Source organism: Podarcis pityusensis (genome assembly GCF_964106645.2).
Source record: "Podarcis pityusensis genome assembly, chromosome: 1".
Taxonomy (NCBI): domain Eukaryota; kingdom Metazoa; phylum Chordata; class Lepidosauria; order Squamata; family Lacertidae; genus Podarcis; species Podarcis pityusensis.
The window spans coordinates 21566006-21572902 of record NC_138028.1 but is presented as its reverse complement, the minus strand read 5'-3'; positions in this window follow the sequence as shown (position 1 = coordinate 21572902).

The following is a 6897-nucleotide window of genomic DNA, read 5'->3' as shown; positions in this document are numbered from 1 at the left end:
ATTGCAAAGTAAGCCATTCCGGGAGACACTGGCTTGGTTTTGCAACATGGTAAACCAAACTATGGCTTACCAGGATTGTGCAACCAGCATGCTGAGTCAAGTGATGGTTTGGTTTTGTGTGATGTACAAACCCAGGCTTATCGGAGAGCTTCCTACTCACTAACTATGAACTATAGTAACCCCCCCCCAAAAAAAACCTTTATCACAAACCTGGGTTCAGACCACTCACTAAGCCATGGGATCAAAAAACAAACAAGCAAAAAACTTAGGGAATGAGCAAAGTTTACACATTTGCATAGTCCCAGTAAACTATGGTTTGGCTTGAGTATCATACAAACCAGACCAGTGGAAGGCCAAAAGGTACCCAATGTGTTTCATGTCCAGGCAAGGATTTGAACCTGAGTTTACCCACTTTAAGTCTGAGTGTCTGTCTACTATGCCATAGTTTAGCAGCTAACTTTTGTCACAAGTAAGGGAAATCCAAACAGGTCAACCTATTAGGCTGCAAAACTGGACAGGCTACATTCATTCTTTAGACATCAAAAGATGTAGGGTAGATACTTGTGCCTGAACTGACTTCTTCCAGGGAGAGAATTAGAGTTCTGAGGGCAAACAGATGTGTTACCTTGGCTTCTTTCCTGTCTTCAGTTAGAAAGCCTGAGTCTCAGAGCATTACGTATTTTGAAGATCAGCAATTTCACATTTGAGTTCTTTACAGTTGTGTACATACCACACCTTTAAAGCACATTTGAAGCACATTCTTTCCATCAAAGAATTCTGGGCAATGCAGTTTGTCAAGGGTTGCCAAGAATTATAACTATGTGAGGGTTAAACTACGATGCCCAGAATTCTTTGAGGGACAGAATGTGTTTCAAATATGCTTTGAAGGTATACACAGCCTAAGAATAGCCAAGCTGGTGACTTATTGATACTGCTATCCAGTGCTTTTTTCCTATTAAAAAAATGTTTAGGGGTAGGTACTCTCATTTTAGGGATGCGGGTGGCGCTGTGGGTTAAACCACAGAGCCTAGGACTTGTCGATCAGAAGGTTGGCGGTTTGAATCCCTGCGACAGGGTGAGCTCCCGTTGCTCGGTCCCTGCTCCTGCCAACCTAGCAGTTTGAAAGCACGTCAAAGTGCAAGTAGATAAATAGGTACCACTCCGGCGGGAAGATAAACGGCGTTTCCGTGCACTGCTCTGGTTCACCAGAAGTGGCTTAGTCATGCTGGCCACATGACCTGGAAGCTGTATGCTGGCTCCCTTGGCCAATAAAGTGAGATGAGCGCCGCAACCCCAGAGTCGGCCACGACTGGACCTAATGGTCAGGGGTCCCTTTACCTTTTACTCTCATTTTCCTACTCTGTCCCTCAGTGAGGCCAAACTTAGATTCACAAAATGTTTAGGGGTATGTGTCCCCCTGCATCCCCCCAAGAAAAAAGCACTGCTGCTTTCAAAGGGTATTTGTCATGGTGGCTGCGAGCTACGATCCAGGATTGGGGCAGCATCCCTCAGAAGATCAGCTGCTGGGAAACATGAGCAGGAAAGTGCTATCACATGTTCTGTTTGTGGGCTTCCCATGGGCATTTGGTCAGCCACTATAGGAATAAGGAAATGCCTAATACTGCCTTCAAACAGAGAGAGAAGATGGATAACTTGTTCTAAGTCAAAAGCAGAAGGTAATTGAGCTGTGTGACAGCCTCAAGCTGCAGGAAGCAAACCAAACTGCCACACCTATGGTCTGTGATTTTCTAAAGAACCTTTGGACCACATCAGCGAAGCCGAGACAGGGGTCTTGTCATCTGGGCAGCCCAGGGCCTCCATATACACTGCCCAGGATTGCATCCCAGGGAGGTCATTTCAGTGCTGCTAACGCAGCAGTTTGACTTCACCGCTGAAGGAGCATACCACTGTCTCTCAAGACAGATGGATGCCAACAATGGGAAACAGGTAGTTGGACTAGCTGAGCCTTTGCTCTGATCCACAAGGCTCTTCTAAAGTAGTGGTGACTTGTTAATTATTACATTGTCAAGAAACCCTAGAGCTGCATCTCTTGTCAGACGGGGACTCTGGTGGGACAAGGAGGGGACTTTAACCCTTTGTCCCCCTCTGTAATCCCAGTCCTGATTAAAACAGAGGAAACTTAGCATGGAACTTGGAAAAACTGCAGTCTAAAGCTGCAATCTTTTAAACCCAGAGTAGAGGAGTGGAACCTCTGACCCTGCAAATATTCCTGAACTACAACTCCCATCAGCCCCAGCAAGCTGTGTCAATGAGCAGGGATGCTGGGAGAACATAAGAAGCTGCTGCTGGATAAGGCCAATGGCCCATCTAGTTCAGAGTCCTGGGCTAGATCTACACTGACCTGTTTAACGTTATTTCCCCCATTAGAATATTAGATACCGATTTTTCGCTCCATAAGATGCACTTTTTTCTTCTTAAAATCTAAGGGATGAAATCTAAGGGATGCACCCCTTTAGCTAAGCGGGAGGAGAAATGGAAGGGGCTCCGTTTCTCCTGCTGCTTCCTGAAGGGGCGCTGCGCAGAGAGGGGGAGATTTTTTTCCCCTTGTTCTCCCCCTCTAAAACAAGGTGCGTCCTATGGTCGGGTGCGTCCTATAGGGCGAAAAATATGGTATGTCGTTCTAAAATGTCACAGGGCATACCTGTTAGTTAAAATGTCTTTTACCTTGTTTTTCCCCGTCCAATGTAAGTAATACCACACCATTTTCCAAAATGGTTTCTTTTCCTGCTGCTGGTCGCTGGTTGCTCTGCTCTGCCCTCTGGCGCCACATTTTAATTCTCCCTCCCTCCCTTTGTGTCCTTTGTTGCATGGACTGCAAAAGAGAAACCGGAAATAAAAACAATGAAATGAAAACATACTGCTAGGATGGAAGAAGCAAAAGGCAGGAGGAGAAACTGAACACTGCCCTTCGAATACCTTTGGAGAGGGGTCAGAGTTTGAATACAATAAAAAGAAAAAGGTAAAATGCTACATAGAGACATATGGGCAGTATTTCACCGATACAGCTGCAGAAAATGATAAAAAATAAGTGATAAAAAAACAAGGTAATAACGCTTTATGAATGTAAAAAGTAGGACTTCATGTGTCCATCTATGTTATCAAACCCCTTCCTTAATATTAAAAACCATGAGCGTAGCTCTTCCCCTACTTTCCCATTTCATCAACATCTGGTGGGCCAAAGGTTCTCCACACTTACTATGTGCACTTACAGGGGAGTAAGAACCTTCAAATTCATTGACACTTACTTCAGAGTGGGTGTGCACAAGATTGTACTGCTGGGTTGCAGTGTTATTGTACAAACTTAACTGGAAGTACATTCAACTGACCTCAGCTGAATGTACTTCTGCATTGACGTGTATAGGAATGCACAGTAAATTGATGAGGTTCTTTCAGGTGCTATCCCAGGTGTCCTAGGTCCACCTCTACTTCGTTTAACATTCAGTTCGATGAAGCATTTTGTAGAACTTGAAAGCTCACTCAGTAATTTGCGACATTTTGGTTGGTCCTAATAAAGTTTGTGTAGTCATGTAAAAACACTTCTGTTGTTTTATGTACTATGTTTATCAAAATTGCTGATTTAAAAAATTCCACACAATTCGGAGAAACAGTACGTAAAACAAAGGAAAGGATATTTGTTAACACTCTTGTCCATGTTAATTTTGTTGTTGTTAACTCTTCTGCAAACCTTGAGAAGACTAACTGCAATGCAGTGTTTAAGACATGACATTTCCTGCCATTCCTAGAACAAAATATAGGTCAACATTTCTGCATTCAAGGCATGCATCTATCAAGGAGAGCATCTGTTTGTGCTATTCTTTGAACTCTGCAGGATGCGAAGACATCATTGGTTGTATCAAGGAACGCAAGGACATTGCTTTCCTTAGAAATATCAGATGCAGCTGACCATCATCCATGGTGAGACTGCATACTATGGGAATTATTTGTCACTGCTAAGACAAGACCTTTAGGCGGTGATAAAGAACATTAGTCTGACTGATCTACACCAACAAACATTATAAAAATCTGGCCTCTTGTTTTGAAGGTTCGCTGTAATAAATAGAGAGACAGAGAGACCGACAGAAAATGCCTAAAGCAGAACTTTAAAACGATGTTTCAGGTTGTCCCTGTGACTTTTATCCAATTTTGTTTTCTGGCTTCAACTATCTGATTGCCATCCATTTGGTATCTGCTGACATTAAGGAAAGAAAACCTGAAAAGAGGGACATTTACGGAGCAATCTGAACCCCAGATCCACTAGGATGAGGTGTCAGGCACGGAGAGTCCTCCCCTCCCTTTGGTAACTTCACAGATAAGAATTAACAAGCAGTTGATAGACTTATAGTCCTTTTATTACAGCATCATGTTGCGAGCACAAATACACAGCTCTCTGCAGCTGGCTAGTCTAATCCTCCTTCCGACTTCTGTAGCCTTTTGGGCACCAATGGGAAGTTCCTCCCTCTGACTCCTTTACTCTCTGATACATTTGGAGCTCCAGGTCTGTGGTGAGGGGTCCCCCCCACGCTCTCAGCTAGCTGCCCCCTCCCTTCTGGTTCTGTTGTCATTATCTCGTAACTGGGTAACTCCCCCCTAAGATGTTCAGCTCCTGTCTCTCTCTCTGCTTCTGAACACGCTGTGGACAAGGGAGGCGACTCTTCTCCCTCCAGATCTCCATCCGAGAGAAGCTGGTCTGCCATAGAATGCATTCTCCAGTTCTCGTCTTCAGACCATTCCCGGACATGAGGGGAGGTTTGGGAGAGGGGGGTCTTGGGTGAAACCCAGCTGGCTCAGCCAGGGCACTGCTAGCTGAAATCCCCCTCCACCGAAGGCAGAGATACACAGGCAAAAGTTCTACATCCCAGCTCTGCTGAGTATCAGCTGGCTCAGCCCAGGCTGCGATAACTCCTGGAACAAGGGTGTTCTGGGATGCAGTGAGGCAGAGGCCAGCTAACCTCTATTCCAAACTCCTTTCAGCTCAGCTACATAACCTAGCAAGCCAGGACTTCCGGGGTGGCGCCATCGGCAATGGCGGACTCCCTCTGATCTGGAGGGACTAGCTGCACGCGAAACGGGTCTTTTCCGCTATGGCGAAGCGGGGACCCTTTCAAAAATCACAGGCGGATGAAGCCTGTGACCATGGGACTCGGCGGGCACCTTTAGCGCCCCCCAACCCGCAAAAGAACCCACTAACGGGCTCCGGAGCGAAGAGGGGGAAGTGGCGCGGTGCTGAGAGTCAACTGCTTCGACTTCCGGTCGGCGCCAGCGTTAATGGCGGTCCTCTTTCCGAGCTCCGGAGGAGGACTGCTCTGCGAGTTCGGGTCTGACCCGCTACGGCAAGCGGGGGACCCCTAAAATCACAGGCGCGGAAGCCTGTGAACAAGGAGACTCGGTGGGCACCAGAAGCGCCCCCCTTACTGCGAAAGAGCCTTTTTAAAGGCTCCGGAACGGCATCGGGAGAGCGCGGTGCTGAGAGTCGCTACCCAGCCCGCAGGGTGAAGCCGCGTCGCCATTGACGGAGAGCGCCGATTCCTTCCTGTAAATTTTGGACTGAAAAACCCGTGAGTAAGATTGGACGTCTATCTGGAACTAAAGATTTAAACCTGAAATTTGGCTGAAAACGGGGAAGGTGAAAATTAAGGAAGTCTGCCTTCCCCCGACTGCATGACAGTTAAAGCAACGGAGTTTTAAAGCTGCATCCGCAGGAAGCAATTCAGAACTGTTTAAACCTGACATTGAATATAGATTCCCCTCTAGCAAGCAGGGCAGAGGGGAGGAAAAGGGACATTAGAATTCTGCATGATCTACCTAAAGGAAAAAAAAGCCTTCCGCTGTCTTAATCCACTGAAACGGGCTGCCAAACAAGATATTAGGGCACTGAACTGTCTTTAGAAACTTGTGGGAAAGTTACATGGTTAAAGTTTTGCTTGATACAAAGTTTTGGGACTTTATTGCCACAGTATACTGGAGTGTGTTGAAAGAGTATCTACAGGAAAAAAGTGTTGCAGTTTATATATTCAAGCCTCCTGATATATTTGTTTTTAACTTCTTTGTTTCCCTCACTTGGACATTTTGTTCTGCTCCCTCTAGAGGGCTGAAAGTATTAGTTGCAACGGTTTAAGACAGTGGGATTTTCCATCAGGGAACTGTTTTTGTGGGAACGTCCTTGGGACATGAGTGCCCCGGCAGAAGAGATAACTGCCAGAGCTAAAGCTAAACAGCAACAACTGCAACAAAAGAAAAGAGGCTCAATTTCTAGTCTAACTCCTACAGGAGCAGCAGGACAAGAAAAAGTGACAGCTGCCTCCATGGAGTCAGTGACACAGGCATTACTTAAGATAAACCAATCTTTGGAGACTTTGACAAAGCAGAGTACAGAAAACTCACAAAAACTAACAGAACTAACAGCGAAATTGGACTTGAACACGAAAAGTGTGACATCCAATACAGAATCTATAAATAAGCTGATTGAAGAAAACTCGGCAACACGTAAAATTGCAGAGGACGCCAGAAAAATTGCTGGAGAGGCACAGGAGAAGTTAGAACCGATTGCTAAGAAGGTATATGAGCATGATGCGACCCTGTCTTTGATGGAATTACAGAGAAAGGAGAGAAACCTGAAATTAAGATCAATTCCCGAGAGTGAAGGGGACAGCCTCGTGGAGTTCCTAACACAAGCATTTGCTGACTTTTGGCAGGAGGATTTGGAGGAGGAAGAATTTAAGATAATAACAGCATTTAGATTGGGCAGGAGACAGAACAGAAAGACCCCGAGGGATTGTCTGATTACTCTTAGATCTACGGAAGAAAGAGACAAAATATTAAAACTACATTACCAAAAGGCCTTGGAAATTGAAAATTCACCTATACAAATCTTTAAAG